This window comes from Stegostoma tigrinum, unplaced genomic scaffold (assembly GCF_030684315.1).
Source record: "Stegostoma tigrinum isolate sSteTig4 unplaced genomic scaffold, sSteTig4.hap1 scaffold_116, whole genome shotgun sequence".
Lineage (NCBI taxonomy): Eukaryota > Metazoa > Chordata > Chondrichthyes > Orectolobiformes > Stegostomatidae > Stegostoma > Stegostoma tigrinum.
Genome location: NW_026728066.1, coordinates 878,205 through 895,188, shown reverse-complemented (window position 1 = coordinate 895,188; position 16,984 = coordinate 878,205). Strand labels below are relative to the sequence as shown.

At 44.2% G+C, this 16,984-nt stretch overlaps 1 long non-coding RNA gene across 1 annotated transcript; it reads right to left on the bottom strand.

The window, feature by feature from the left end:
- Nucleotides 1–557: 557 nt before the first annotated feature.
- Nucleotides 558–15,058, bottom strand: LOC132207633 (uncharacterized). Its single transcript, XR_009443650.1, has 3 exons — nt 14,640–15,058; nt 2,007–2,193; nt 558–632 (listed from the first exon to the last, which is right to left on the bottom strand). It is a non-coding gene; the product is annotated as an uncharacterized LOC132207633 (long non-coding RNA).
- Nucleotides 15,059–16,984: the final 1,926 nt, after the last annotated feature.

The following is a 16,984-nucleotide window of genomic DNA, read 5'->3' as shown; positions in this document are numbered from 1 at the left end:
CAGATACTGTTGTATTCCCTCTGGAACACCCAGTAATTATTGACACGCTCCCTTTGGATTCGCTGCAGATACTGATATACTGCCCAGAGACCCCTCAACATACTAACATATCGTGCACGAATTCCCTGTCAACATTACTCACTCCCCAGTCCTCCTGTAAACACTGAAACACTCCCAGTCAGGTTCCCAGAAAATGTTAACACACTCCCAATGGATTTGTTGTAAATATTAATGCACTCTCCTGGGATTTCCTGTAAAAGTCCGTCACACTTCTCAGGAATGCACTTTAAATATTAACGCCCTCCCCAGAAACACCCAGGAAATGCTGAAAATCCTCCCAGGACATGCTGTAAATACTGATGCATCCCCTCTGGAACCCCTGTAAATATTAACGCACAGATCCTGGATTCTCTGTGGATACTGCTTTTCGAGATACAGAGCCACATCGCCCAGAATCAGATCCTTCAGTCCAAGCCGACCACAAACCCAAACTGAACTGGGGCCAAGCACAGGAAGGTGAGACATGCCCCTCCAAATATTTCTTATTCGTGTACTTACCCAACTGCCTTTTAAATGCGGTAACTGTACCCGCACCCAGTACTTCCTCCGAAAGGCCATCCCATACATGAACCCTGTGTAAACAAAAATAAAATTCCATGCATTTATTAAAATCTTTCTCCTCTCCCCTGGAGAGTGTGACCCAGCATTGAAATCCCCACCCTCTTGAATTGCAATCTGCCATTCACTTTATCAATACCGCTCAGGACTTTTAAACCTGTTGGGTTACCCCTCAATCTGCTCTGCATGGGATCCATCAAAATGCTGTAACGATTCCCAGTAAATACTGACGCACTCCCCAGGGATACTGTATTAACATCAGAATCTCAACGAACACCCCCCTGTAAATAGTGATACACTACCAGGCACCCCAAGTAAATAATGACAAAGTCCCTTTGGACCCACTGTAAATACTGAATGAATACCCCAGACACACTGCCAATACTGTCATACTCCCCAAGGACACCTTAAATATCGTTCACTCACTGCAGTGAGGACAAACTCCCCAGCAACTCCTTGGGGTACGGAAATAGTTCCAAGTGATCATTCTGTAAATAGCACCCCACACAATCACAGGAAAAAGTCTATGGATACTGACTCATTAACCACAGGCTCACTGTGAATACTGACACACTCACTGGGAAACCTGCACAAGTACTGATTCAAGCAGGACCCAGTAAAATAAATAATATTTTTAAAAATCACCAATAGTAAAACATTTTAACAATCCTGCGTTTTTAGGCAGAATCCTAGACTTCCAAACTTTTCAAAGAGACAGTTGGACTGAATCTGCGAGAAATACACAACACAATAATCATGCCTGGGAACAGAGATTGCTGTGTGGGTTTATTGAGATAACAAGTTGTGGAACTGGATGAACACAACAGGCCAAGCAGCATTAAAGGAGCAGGAAAACTGACGTTTCGGGCCGAGAGCCTTCTTCAGAAAATTATTGTTCGGCCTGGAATCCCACGTTGCACCTCCTCACTCAAAGGACAATTAACCGAAGCCAACAGACCCTGATCCAAAAGGAACTGATCCAAGACAGCTTTTACACCTCGGGCTATGCAGCACAGACGGGACAGCGCCGACAGAGATACTTGACATTCCAATCCATTCACACACACTCTAACCATTGGAAAGCTAAATAACCTCAGAAAAGAACATCAAGAGCAGAGTGAAAACTACAGATATGGTGTGATGATAATGGGACTCTCAGTCAGTATAACTGCCAGCCCTGATCTTATGGGAGGAGGAAACTGAACAAAGAGCTTCCGAACACGGGATCCAAACTTTCTGAACTGAGAACACCAACGGCAAAAACCTGACCCAGGCCATCCAAACCAGACACTGACTAGCACAAGCAATCATTGACTTCACCGAAGCCACGAGTCCTCAGTCACAACCTGAGGTGAAAACCCAAAAGGTGAAGAGAAATGGCTACTCACCAAAACACACCTTTGCGCATCAGCCGACTCAACCCAAACGTACAAACCCACACATTCCTAAGTCTTCATCCAGGCTCTAGGTGTGGTAATCCAGAGGGACCGCCGGGACTTCAAAAATCACATTCTGGGATGGGAGCATAAACCCCGAGATCCCAAATTCCAACATCGGTGGCAGTGCATTGGGACCCTATTGGGAGCAATTCAGGCAGACAGTGTAAATGCTTGTTTTCTGTGTGTCAGTAAATAATGTCTAATAGTGGTGGTCTCTTTCCATAGTGTATTGTATTAACTTCATAGAATTTACTGAGATACCCATTTCTTAAATTCTAATTACCTTTCTGCTACTAAATAAAAAGAGATTCCTTTACCCTTAAATACTTGTCTAAAGTCTCCTCATTCACATCCCCACAAATAAATCCAGTGTTCAGAATCACAGGTTTGGAAGCCGCCGAGACATCAGGAAAGTTCTGCAAACCAGAATCCGATACTCATTCCCCACAGACAGTCTGTTAATGCTCATACACTCACTGGAGATTCTCAATAAACACTGACACCTTTCCACAGGCACATTTTGATCGTCCCCGTAAACACTGACATTTCCGCTCCCCCCCCCAAACTCCGAGAAAACACTGATACATTTCCCGAGGAGCTCCCTGAAAACAGTGACATGTTTCCTCAGAAACACCTCTAAAGACTGATACATTCCAGCGCCCACTTGAAATGAAAACTACAGGCACATCCATAAATGATTAAAATGAACAATCCAGACAACACAGTTCAATTACTTCTGCGAGAACAGTGACGGCACTTCAAGCAGTCTAGACCTCACTATAACTAAATATTTTGTCAGGAATGTGTTCTGAGGGAAAATATGGATAGTGGGTCTATGCTGGTTTGTCCCATATATAGGGAATGTGTTTACATTGAGATCCTCTTACTCAGAATCATGAAGCTGGGGTGTGGGGCAAGACAGGACTGTTTGAGTACAGTCGAGCACATCTGACTGTGTTAATCACAAAAATAACCTCTAGGTATGAGTCCTGTCATGGTCAGTGAGGATCAGTTATCATGCCCTGATTCCCTGCGTAGGAGAAAGCCTTCCTGATCTTCAAACAAAAAAAACAGCATTTTCAATTGAAGATTCCAGAGTATCAGAACTCCCGTCCAGTCTCAGCGATGAACAACAGACACTAATTTATCCCAAGACATAGAAAGTGTCTTTTCTGTTTCACTAGTGCACTCTCAGTGCCACGATCAAACAAACGGCAAGATTGTCTCTCTGAAAAAGAATTTCAGAGATAGAGATAACAAGGTGTAGAGCTGGATGAACACAGCAGCATCAGAGGAGCAGGAAGGCTGACGGTTCGGGCCTGGGCCCTTCTTCAGAGACTGAGTCAGATTTACATTATTTCACACCTGGAGCCTGACTTGCAGTTTAACAACACTGTTTGTTCCGAAGGAGAGTCACATCAGACCTGAAACTTGAACTCTGTTTCTCTCTCCACATGTGCTGCCAGATCGGCGAGGTTTCTGCAGCGTTTTCTGTTTTGTTTCAATTTGCCAGCATCCACACTTCATTTGAGTCACATCATTGTGACTTCTCAGCACTCATCCAGTTTTTGCAACATTTTTTGATCCCTTTAGCATCACAAACATTGCAAACCATTTTCTGGAATGTAGTCAGAGATCCACTTCTTGAGGTGGAAATGATCACAGATTCACAGGTACTTGATTGAAGATATTTCTGCTTATCTCAGGCACTCAGGCTGTTCTACCACTTTAAGACTGATCCATTACGCTACATTCCTATCAGCAAAGATAGCTGCCAACATGTATCCTGTCACTGTCTTTGGTAATAACATACAGTGCAAAGAGAAGACCTCTTTATTCAAATGCAATACAGGATATCCAGATCTAGCCTACTCCGTCGCAACTCATTATAATCTCCAGTTGCAAGAATGAGTCTGGTGTCCCGTGTTACAATCACTCAAATGCTAATGATTGCTTCCTGAAGTGTGGAAAACAAATCTGCACACATTTGTGTATCTCTGGCTTCAGAAGGTTCCACAAAGTGCATTGATGGAATTCACACTGCAATGAAAACATCCTTTTTCCAGGTGCTCAAGTAACATCATGTGTAATTTGGAGACAAAAGAACACTGTGTTCTAGGGAACATAATCCCAATAATGACAGGCTGTTGCACACAGCAATATCACCCCCTCACAAATTCAAGCCATCGTCTTATGTTTTAAATCAAAATGCTAAGCAGAAAAAATAGTCATCTTAAAAAAAAATCACTCCTCGTCACTTTAATGAAAGAATTTGCTGATAAGATAATGCTAAAAAAAGTATAATACAGACAGACGGGGTAAGTTAGTGTGGCGAACTGGTGAAACCGGCTCATAACGACTTCAGACTCCACAGTGAAGCAATAGATTTACCGAATCATTTACAAAAATAGCTCGGCAACAAAGGGTTGAATTCTCATAAAACTGACAAGTACCATCAGATCAACAGGTAGAGATTGGAATTGTTCAGAAAAAAAAACTTTCCAGATACACTGGTGGATGGTGTGTGCTAGAAACCGTTCTGAGTGAAATAACTTTGTGATCAAACACTTATTCACTGAGAAATGAATCTCTACTGCACCAAAGAAAAGCCGGTGCATAGTTTACTGGCCGCCTGATTTGCAGGCAAAGGAAACCTGATCCCAGGACTCTCAGGGAAATTACACTGTTAGTGACAGCCCATCATGCACAAGAAGAGCCTCTTACACTGAGAACAGAACAGATTATAGTTAAACAGACAAGAATCCCAACATGAAAATCTGCCACTTATTCTAATGTCATCTGCAAACCTACTTCTGATATTCACAGTCAAACCATTGATGTAAATGACAAAAAGCAGCGTCCTTTTGTCCCCGACTGTCCATCCAGGTTTAACTTTGATCCACATGTTGCCTCTATGAACAACATGAACATGTAGCCAAAATACTTGGACTTTTAAACTGTCAGTTATAACTGCGCAATTTTTCTCAATTCAGTGATCATTTGGCTTCTATATCTTTTTCAAGCTGCTTTGAGCTGTGTATTTACAATTAGTTCCTGGGGAAAACTCTCTCTTGTGTATTCTGTTGAATAAACACATTTTCAACCTGTATGCTCCTTGGTCCAATTATCTTAGCAAAATGTAAATATTTTTAGCCAATTACAGTAATGATCTTTTAAATGGCTCATTCATAACCACAATTAATTTCTAATTATTCCGAGTACAGAACACCTTGTAAACCAAATTATTTTTTCTCATCAGAGCCGATATTATATATCTTTCCAGTTTACAGTGCAGTCATCCAATTATTGCATTGGTCCATTATCACAGTGAAGCTAAAATTAAAGTCTTTTTTAATTGACATCATTGCTACTGTATTCTTGAATTACAATGACTAGCGTAATATTTTAGAAGCATTAAACAAGGCTGGATTTTCAATACAAGAATTAGTGCAAATAATCATATTGCTTATTCTATTAATTATTGTTAGCTCCTAATGATATTTTTTGCTGTGATCACATTAATATCACTTTAATAATCAGTCTACTTTCAGCTCTGTAGATATATAAAATGAAAGTCAAGTTATTATTAAGTGAAGTTTAAAATGTCACACTTTGTTCTTCTGTATTCTAATAATCACAGAATATGTTTCATTATTATCAAATCCACGAATCAAAGTAAATATATTTCACTGTACAGTTCTACAGGCACCACGAATATCGACTCATTGCGTCTCGACCCCTCTTTTATGTTTCTCCTCCAACATTCTGCATTGTGAGCAGAATATTAAACCAGTCAATGATCAGCTGTGGATCCTAATCACGTAAGTATCTTCAATATTTACCACACTTTAGGCAGACAGTAAAGCCCAGAATCGCTCTTGGCAATATAATCAGAGCAATGAGGGAGAAGGGAGCTGTGCTGAATTCAGTGGACAATTGACAGACCTCGGCCACACCTGGGAGGGGTTGAACCACACAGCAGGACATCGTGGTGGAAAAGTGGGGCACGAGGGGAAGCATAAGCCCAAGGCGGCCAAAACGGATTCTGAACGGGCCCTATCTAAGGACAACAACAACAACAAAAAGGCCTCAAGGGGTGGTTGTTACAAATTGTATTGGATTGCAAAAAGAAACTGATCATGAAGATGATCAGGAAGGGTTAAGACCTGGGCGCCCTAAAATCAGAGCAGACCCTGGTGGAATGGACAAGAAAAATATGCCAATATGAGAAGGCAGCTGTAACTCTGACAGCCTCCATCAGAAATATGACCAATGAGAATTGGGAACAAGCAAAGGTGGCAGATCTTACACGAGGGCTTAAAGCGAAAGGGCATGATGGTAGTTTATAGGAAGGGAAGGACGATGACACTGACTCAAATGGGTTGGATGACAAAACACTCACTTATGCGCAGAGGGACAACAATGGCTGGGATGACCTGGAAGTATGAGAAGGCAGTACCGATGGCACGGATGTGGATCAAAGTTAAACCTTAGACAGACAGTGTCGGACAAAAGGACGTTGTTTTTTTGTCATTTGTGTAAATGATTTGCATGTGAATATAGGAGGTAAAGTTTGCAGATAACATCAAAAGTAGTGGTGTACTGGATAGTGAAGAAAGTTATTTCGAGAATACAATCGGACCTTTACCACATGGGCCAACAAGCTGAGGAGTGGCAGATGGAGGTTAATTTAGATTAATGTGAGGTGTTGCATTTTAGGAAGGCAAATCAGCACAGAAGTTATGGATTTAATGGGAAGGCCCTGGGAGTGTTGCTGCACAAAGAGATCTTGGAGTGCAAGTTCATAGTTTCTTGAAAGTGGAGTTGCAGGTCGACAAGGGAGTGAGGAAGGCATTTGGTACGTTTGCCTTCACAGGTCAGCGTCTTGAATCTAGGAGTTAGTGCGTCACGTTGCAGACATATTGGGCATTGCTTACGCCACTTTTAGAATAGTGCATTCAATTCTGATCTCATTGTTACAGGAAGGATGTTGTGAAACTTGAAAGGTTCAGAAAATATTTCCAAGGACATTGCCCTGATTGGTGGGTTTGATCTGAAGGGAGAAGCTGAATAGGTTGGGGCTATTTTCCCTGGAATGTTGTAGGCTGGGGTTGGGGGTGCGTGGAGGGGCAGGGGGAGGCAGTGCTTACGGAGGCTTCTAGGTCATGATGGGCATGGATTGGGTGAATGGTCAAGAACTTTTTCCCAGGGTTAGGAGTCCAAAACTGGAGGGTATAGGTTTAAGATGAGAGGAAAAGAGTTAAAAGGGATTTAAGGGGTGATGCTTTCACACAGAGGATGGTGCATGTATGTAATGAGCTGCCAGAGGAAGCAGTCGATGCAAGTGGAATTACAACATTTAAAAGTCATCTGGATGGGTATATGAACAAGAACGGTTTAAAGTGATGTGGGCCAAATGCTGACACATGGGACTTAATGAATTTAGGATGTTTGCTTGGCATAGAAGACTTGGACTGAAGGGTCCATTTCCATGTGGCACATCTCGATGACTCAGTGATAGATGAAGTGAACCTTTTCAGATGCAGATTGGGAATGTGACATTCTGGGGGTTGATCTCTGAAAACAATGAGGAGCATCTCACGTTGTAGATTCCCGAACTACGACGGGGGACCCTCCGATCAGGACATGGGAAGGAAGAAAACGACAGGCTGCATGTCCAGAGTAGCGACACTGTAGGGAGACTGGGACAGTCAGGCAATCTGGGAAGTTACACCTGGGACCCAATCACAAGCAGGAACATGGGCTATTATCTGTAAACCCTGGAAAGGATCAAGGGCCCTCTCATTCCACCACAAAAACAGTACCCCATCAAAGCTGGGGCTGAGGAGGCAGCAATTGTGATCATGAACAATTGGTTGAAGCAGGTAATGGTCAGACCGACAGCATCCCAAACGAATTCACTGAAGCCTGATGACTCAGATTGCCTCCCTATTGATTATACCTCCCTGAACACATCTGCCATGCAGGGCTTAAAATTAAACCACAGAAAGCAAATTGGAATGACAGGGAGCGATGTGTCTGGGATATCAGTCAGGTAGGGACACAGGATAGTCCCGTAAACACAAAAGAATGCGATTTTAAACTACCCAGTCACACACCGTATAAGGAGTAAGGCAAACTTGAGGGTTGTTTAATTATTGTAGGAATTATGCAGAAAATGTTCAGAACTGGCACAACGACTAAAAGCCCTGACATCAGCCAGGAGCCAGAGAGTCAACATATACACAGACAGTCCTGACGTCTTTGGTACAGTTCACGACCATATATTGGCCTGGCCTCAGCGCGGGTACGTCACCTTGCCTGGGGGCCACATACAGCACGAAGAACAGATTAAAGAGTTGATGGAAGCAGCTAATTTTGTGACTGAAGCAGCAGTCATGAAGATTAGAGCTCACAGGAAAGTAGAAACCCCACAACAACAGGGCAATGAGTATGTGGGTCAGGCAGCTAAAATACTTACTGAAACAGTACAGATATTTGAGGAAGTGGCAGTGGCAGCAGTTACTGGAGGAAGAGAAGAAAGTTTGAAGACATTTCAAGAAACAGCCCCACAACACGAGAAATTTGAATGGGAAAAGGGTGGGACAACGAAAGGACAAGATGGAATCAGGAAGACAGAGGATCAGACAGTGCCACCACATACCATCGGCTGGCCCATGCTGGGTGGTATAAAATTCAACATCAGATGCCTCATTGCTGGTGGTGGCCTGGAGTAGGGGATGATATAATAAAGTGTTATCAAAGACTCTGGACACACAGTGTCAGGGAAAAGATTAAATGCAGACAGCAGACATAACCCAGGGGGCTCATGGGAACAATTGCAGATGGATTCAACGGGTTCCCTACCCCAGAAAAATAAATGCTGAATGTCTAAACATACAGAAACAGAAAAGTAGATGCAGGAGTTGGCTATTTGACCCTTTGAGCCTGCACAACCATTCAGTATGGTCATGACTGATTGTGTAATCTCAGCAGAACATTCCTACCCTCTCTCCATACTCCTTCCTCCCTTTAGCCATAAGGGAAATGACCAGCTCCCCCTCAAATATATCTAATTAATTGGCCCCAATAGCTTTCTGTGGGAGAGAATTCCACAGGTTCACATTCTTGGTGAAGGGATTGTTCTGCATCTCAGTCCCGAAGGCTTTATTCTTAGACTGTGACCCCCAGTTTGAGATTTCCACATCATCTGGGATACTCTTCCTGCACCTAGCCCATCCAGGCTCATTAGAATTTTATGTTTCTATGCCATCCCCCCTCATTCTACTAACTTCCAATGAGTATACACCCAGTCGATCCGGTCTCTAACCCAGCTGATCCAGTCTTTCCTTAGATCGTAGATTGTAGAATCCCTACATTTGGGATGGGTCATTCAGCCCATCAAGTCCACACTGACCCTTTGAAGAAGGACCCATTCCACCCTATCCCTGTAACCCCACAACTACCATGGTTAACCGATTGAGCCTGCACATCCCCGCACGCTATCAGTAATTTTGCATGGCTGCCTCACCCGAGATTTACTGGGTGGGTGGAAGCATTCCCCTGCAAATTCTGAAAAAGGGACACAATTACAGGGAAAGTAATTAAACAGTATGTGTGCTGTTAGGTACTGAACGGAGATTCCATCTCCCGTACCAGCCCCAAAGTTCACATCGAACAAATTAACCGAACACTGGAAACTGGTCTGAGACCCTGACAGAGACAAGGCAAGGATGGTTTAGAGTACACCCCACCATTCTAATGAAACTGAGGTTAACCCTAGCAAAGCCGCTGAGGTTGACCCCCTTTTGAATTTGTGACTAGACAGGCTATGCAGCTGCGGGAGGGTGTGGTAGGAGAACGACTGGAAATGTACGATGGAAATAATAGGGTGAAACAATTGAGAGAGAACTGGCAAAACAGCTGCATGAGCTGAGAGGGTAAGTTGGAGACGGACAGAGAATCAGAGATTGGGAAAGGGAGCATAGCAACATCCGAGCTGGCATTCCTAATCCAGGAGATCAGGTCCTGGTGAAAGTATTATCCCATCATGTGGCACTGTGACCACGATGGGTCAGACCCTACTGGGTGATTATTACAGTGAGATATGCACTCTTGGAGATATTTAAAAAGTAGGGGCCAAAGTGGAAGCAGTGGTCCCAAGTGAAGTTACACAAAGTCCAAACACGATCGTTCACCCTTATGGCAAGTTGTGTTGGGTTCCTGTTCTTTACAGGCTGGTGACCACCGCTATCACCCGCTTGGAATTATTCATATTCAAACCTCACTGGCCTTTGTCCTAATCCCATAATTCAGGCTTGATTATATGTAATACCTATTGGGGTCCATATTAATCAATTCACTTTCATTCTTATTTCAGTTTGCTGCATGCCTGCCACAGCCAGCTTCACCCCTTCCCTTTCCACACTGCCACGAAGCCCATTTCTATCACTATCACTCCTAGGGTCATGTGCTGCACACAATTCACAATGTAACCTTCTCATTACATAGCCAGGAGTGGGGACAAAAGATGGCATGTCAAAACGCAGTAAATAGGACTGCAGAAGTATAACCACCCATTGATCAACGGAAAAGTGGCAGAAACAGATTACAAAGTAGAGTGAAGATGCGGTTATGTCGCCTAGAAATTTGAAGAATATAAACAAGTTTCTTTTAGTGACTTGGTAAATTTGTGAAGAGATTGAATTTCACTCTCATCTGTGGAATTCTAATTGATGCTGTCTCACTAAATAAAGAAAATTAGTGATGCAGAGCGTTTCGAGAAGAGGCAGTAAAGATTTATCCATGAGTTAAATACTGATTCAAAACTCACTGGCCACATCTGAGTGCTGGGGCTTGTAACTGGAACTGCAATTTAGAGAGACTGTTTGTTTGATTTCTCAGGCCAAGTGAGAGAGCGGCTGTTCCCAATCTGTCAGCTGTCACAGAACTGTAGTAACGTTAGCGTTTATTTTAAAGAACTTACAATAAGTAGTAGAAATTAATATCATTTCTAATCTTATGAATTCGGGTTAACAGCGAAAATAAAGACCAACAAAATTTGCAAGAGCCCTCAGTGATAAGGGAGTATTGAGGTTATTCGTAATTAATGTGGTGCAGCTGGTAAATGTTTGGGAAGGATTATAAAACTGTCAGGATTGAAATGTGGTTTAACAACAGGTATTCTAAAGGCAAATAATAAAGGAATCAGGTAAACATCAACAGACTGTGGGAGCACCAAGTTCTGTAGAGCCATTAACCATGTGTTTACTGGACTGGATGTATCGCTTCGGCAAATGTGACTAACAATTACATTATAACATTCCATGTCATTGCTGTAATGTGAAATGCATAAAAATGTTACACTTGGTTGGGGGGAAGAGAGACAGCACCAGAAAATCTCCCACAATGAATTGCTAAGGAGCTCCACATAAAGGTTGCCCGTGCTGCTGAACACAGAACACAAGACTCCTGTTTGATATTTCACCCGTCAACAGTTGTGGAGTGTGTTTTTTCTGACTGAAGGTCAGGGCTAGCGCTGTCCCACAAGGATCAGACCTGAGACCATACACGCACGCACACGTAACTGTGAGGTGATACATTCTGGGAGGCCAATTGCAAGGGGAGTGTAAACCATGAATGGAAGAACCCTGAGTAGCACTGATATACAGACGGATCTGTCGGTCCAAGTCCATTGGTCTCTGATAGTGGCAACACCTATGCATAAAGTGGTAAAGGAGGACTATGGCATGCTGGCTTTCTTCTGTCAGGGGGCTGAATAGAAAGTTGTAATTCGGCCACCTTTGGAGTGATGTGTGCAGTTTCGATCACTACATTACAGGAAGGGCGTGGAGGCTTCGGAAAGGTTGCAGAAGAGGTTTGCCAGGATTTTGCCTGGCTTGGACAAACTTGGATCGTTATCACCACACAGAGCAAGGGGCTGAGGGGCGACCTGAAAGGGAGACAGTGGACACTCAGCCCTTTTCCTCAGGTGAAAATGACAAATTCTAGGGGCAAATGGATTAAGGTTAGAGGGGGAAAGTTAAAAAGAGTTGTATGAGGCACGTTTCTTATACAGAAAGTGAGAGGCGGCCACAAGGTACTCTCTTGGGAGGTGATAGAAGCAGAAACGATCAATCACGACATTTAAGAGGCATTTAGGCAGACATATGAACAGGCAGGGAAGAGAGGGATATAGATCATGTACAGGCAGATTGTATTACTTCAGAGTGGCATCTATATTAGAACAGATGTGGTGGGCCAAAGGGCTTCTTCCGGTGCTGTACTGTCCTGTTTTCCAAGTGGCAGGAATAGTGGAGCCACAGTTAATATTTTGAGTAAACATCTCTTCTTTAGAACACACAGTGAGTTTATGCATCTTGAGGGAAACAACGTGGAAGGGGAATATATATTTGAATGGCACGGATGCAAAGAGCAGGGAGCGGGAAGTTACTATGTACATATCTTTATCAGAGAGAGAACATAACTAAAATGCATTGAGGAGACTGTATGGGATCTTGGGCTTCATTAATGGAACCTGCAGTTTCATCACAGTTCGACATGTGTTCGGCTATACGACCCAGCACTGTTAGGAGATAAGTAAGAATGTCTCCGGTGGCTATCCCTCTGCCAGATATTCAGCTTTTGGAACTGTTGAAGGACGTGGTCTCTCTGAGGAAAACGCAATGGCCAGTCACTTTTTCGACACTTGGAATGATTCTTATGTTATGCAGAATTTCAGGAGATTTTATAGAATTATTTTTGTAGGGGACTCTCCTGTCAGAGGCTTAAACAGGAAATTCTATAGCAGTGAGTGTAAATTTAGGATGGTTTGTTAATTGCCTTGTGCTCAGATTAAGGACGTCTCTGAACATTTCAAATCTCTTGTCAAAGGCGAGACTGAGAGGCCAGAAATTATTGTACACATTGATAGCCATGACATTTTTAGGGAAAAGATTAAAAGCACTACAAAGTGAATTTGACCGGTTAGGTAAAATATTTAAAGAAAAAACTTGACGAGTCATACTTTCTTGTTTAATCCCAATGCCAAACGAGGTAGGGAGAACAAGGTTAAAGGAGACAAATCGATGGTGAAGATCTCGCGTATTGTTCAGGGATTCAGGTTTTTGAACAATTGGAATGTCTTTTGGGGTAGAAAAGACAAAGAATGGGTCTAATGTAAACTGGAAAGGGATCAATATCTCAGCAAGGAGCTTTGCTCATTCCATTAAAGGAGACTTTATACTGACAGAGATGGGGAGTGGGGGAATTATACGTACCTGCGTAAACAGAAGGATTGATGAGGAACGTTCTGAATGTGAGGAGAGCACAGCAATTACAAAAGAAAGACGAGAGAATCAGAGTATGTTGTAACTCTGAAGAACTTTTCTTTTCAATGCAACGAGTCTTAAAGTTAAAGCTGATGAACTCATAGCTATGACAGAAACTTGTCTGAGAGATGGACAAAACCGGCAGCTCACTGTTCTAGGTTTTAGGTGATGTAGGAACAATAGAAAGGGGGTGTGTGTGTGCATAACAGCAGGAGCCAGAGAGTAATGGCAGAGGGTTGCTTTTCAGTCTGGGGGCCTGTGACCAGCAGGATCAATTCTGGATCCTCTTTTGTCATTTTATATAAATGATTTGGATGAGAATATAGAAGGTACAGTTAGTAAGTTTATGGGTTACACCAAAATAGGGGCATAATAGACAGTGAAGAAGGTTATCTAAGATTACAAAGGGATCTTGATCAAATGGGGTCAAAAAATGGCATATTGTATTCAATCTGAATAAATGTGAGGTGTTGAATTTTGGTGTAACAAACAAGGGCAGGACATGTACAATTAATGGTAGGGCCTTAGGTAGTGTTTGAGAACAGGGGACCTAGGGGTGCAGGTACATTTCTTTTTAAAAGATTGCATCACATATACCCACAGGGTGGTTAAAAGGCATTTGGCATTCTTGCTTTCATTGCTCAGCCCTTGGAGTATAAAGAGTTGGGATGTTATCTTGGAGGTTGTACAGGACATTGGTGAGGCCTTTTCTGGAATACTGTGTCCAGTTATAGGAAGGATATTATCAAACTGTACATTGTTCAGAACAGACTTACCAGGATGTTGCCTGACATGGAACAATTGAACTATAAAGATAGGCTGGAACTTTCTTCATTGCAGTGTAGCAGGTTGAAAGGCAATCGGATAGAAGCTTATAAAATAATGAGAGCTATAGATAGAGTTGATGGTAGTTGTCTTTAGATGGGGAATTTCAAAACTAGGGGACATACTTTTAAGGTGAGAGGAGAAACATTTTAAAAAGTCACGAGGCTTTTTTTAAAAACACAAAGGGTGGTTTGTGTGTGGAATGAACTTCATAAGGGTGTGGTGGATGCAAGTATAATCACAATATTGAAAAAGCATTTGGATAGCTACATGAATGGGAAAAGTTTGAAGGGTCAGGAAAAGGCAGATAGAACTAGGTCAGTTTGGGATTATGTTCAGCTTGGACTGAAGGGTCTGTTTCTAGAGGGTCTGAAGGCTCTATGACTCTGGCTTTAAGAAATAATAGAGGTAATGAGAACACACTCACGGAAAAGATGCTGAACCTTGATAAAGATCTGGTGAGGTCACAGTCAATCAGTGCATCCAATTCTGGTCAGAAAAGATACGAGGGCCCTTTAAGTTGCGGAGTACAGATTTACTGTGGTAGTTCATTGAGAAAGAAAACGCTTCCAACCCCCAGGTTCCCAGTGCAAAGCAGGGACCATTCTGTCCGAAACACGCGGGGCTTTGGGGCCAATAAATATTTTGGCGGTAACCTGGGCCTCTCGCGGCCTGAAACCTGCAGTCCTTTTCAGTTTACTGAAAACGCATGACCAAGAAGTTCTAATTCGGATCTACAGTTGTACACAAGCGGTGATAAAGTCTCCCAGACCACACTAACCCCTTCACTGTTTCCCCAAGTGCTTATTCTTTGTTCCTTTAAAAGCTCCGACAAAACCGGCAATCACCAGCTGACGGCGGTCAGAATAACGCTGCGCATGCGTGCAAACACAAGCCGGAACGTTGCCGTTCTGAGGAAGGGTCACCGGACACGATTTTTTTTTCTTTTTTCACAGATGCTGCCAGAGCTGTTGAGCTTTTCCAGCAACTTCTGTTTTTGTTCCTGATTTACAGCATCCACAGTTCTTTCGGTTAAGATTGAGCACATGTCGCCGCACGGCCCCGCCCCTTGCTGTTTCCGAATGGTTGGAGGACCGACCTCTCCAGCTCAGTCCTCCAGGCCTTCCCCCTCCTTTCTATTGGACCGAACCCACCGTCAATCACACGTGCGCTGTGCTTGGGGAGGGGAGAAGTATTCACCTGGGCCATCTCCAGCACGTCCCTCACCTTCCTGGATCTCTCAGTCTCCATCTCAGGCAACCAGCTTGTAACTGATGTCCATTTCAAGCCCACCTCCTCCCACCCACCCTCCTACAAATATTCCATCCGCTATTCCCAATTCCTCCGCCTCCACCGCATCTGCTCCCACGATGAGGCATTCCACTCCCGCACATCCCAGATGTCCAAGTTCTTCAAGGACTGCAACTTTCCCCCCACAGTGTCCGAGGACGCCCTTGACCGCATCTCCCGTATTTCCCACAACACATCCCTCACACCCCGCCCCCACCACAACCGCCCAAAGAGGATCCCCCTCGTTCTCACACACCACCCCACCGACCTCCGGATACAACGCATCATCCTCCGACACTTCCGCCATCTACAATCCGACCCCACCACACAAGACATTTTTCCATCCCCACACCTGTCTGCTTTCTGGAGAGACCACTCTCTCCGTGACTCCCTTGTTCGCTCCACACTGCCCTACCACACCTGGCACCTTCCCCTGCAACCGCAGGAAATGCTGCACTTGCGCCCACACCTCCTCCCTCAACCCCATCCCAGGCCCCAAGATGACTTTCCACATCAAGCAGATGTTCACCTGCCCATCTGCCAATGTTGTATACTGCATCCAGTTTACACGGTGTGGCTTCCTCTACATTGGGGAAACCAAGCGGAGGCTTGGGGACCGCTTTGCAGAACACCTCCGCTCGGTTCGCAACAAACAACTGCACCTCCCAGTCGCAAACCATTTCCACTCCCCCTCCCATTCTTTAGATGACATGTCCATCATGGGCCTCCTGCACTGCCACAATGATGCCACCCGAAGGTTGCAGAAACAGCAACTCATATTCCGCTTGGGAACCCTGCAGCCCAATGGTATCAATGTGGACTTCACCAGCTTCAAAATCTCCCCTTCCACCACCGCATCCCTAAACCAGCCCAGCCCTTCCCCTCCCCCCACTGCACCACACAACCAGCTCAGCTCTCCCGCTCCACCCACTGCATCCCAAAACCAGTCCAACCTGTCTCTGCCTCCCTAACCTGTTCTTCCTCTCACGCATCCCTTCCTGCCACCACAAGCCGCACCTCCATCTCCTACCCACTAACCTCATCCCACCTCCTTGACCTGTCCGTCTTCCCTGGACTGACCTATTCCCTCCCTACCTCCCCACCTATACTCTCTCCACCTATCTTCTTTTCTCTCCATCTTCGGTCCGCCTCCCCCTCTCTCCCTATTTATTCCAGAACCCTCACCCCATCCCCCTCTCTGATGAAGGGTCTAGGCCCGAAACGTCTGTTTTTGTGCTCCTGAGATGCTGCTGGGCCTGCTGTGTTCATCCAGGCACACATTTTATTATCTATGCTCCATGTTTCCCGTTTTCCCTGCTGTAGCTCAGCTTCAGGAGTGAGGGTAACAAAGTGTAGAGCTGAATGAACACAGCAGGCCAAGCAGCATCTCAGGAATTCAAGAGCTGACGTTTCGGGCCTTGACCCTTCCTCAGAGAGGGGGATGGGGAGAGTGTTCTGGAATAAATAGGGAAAGAGGGGGAG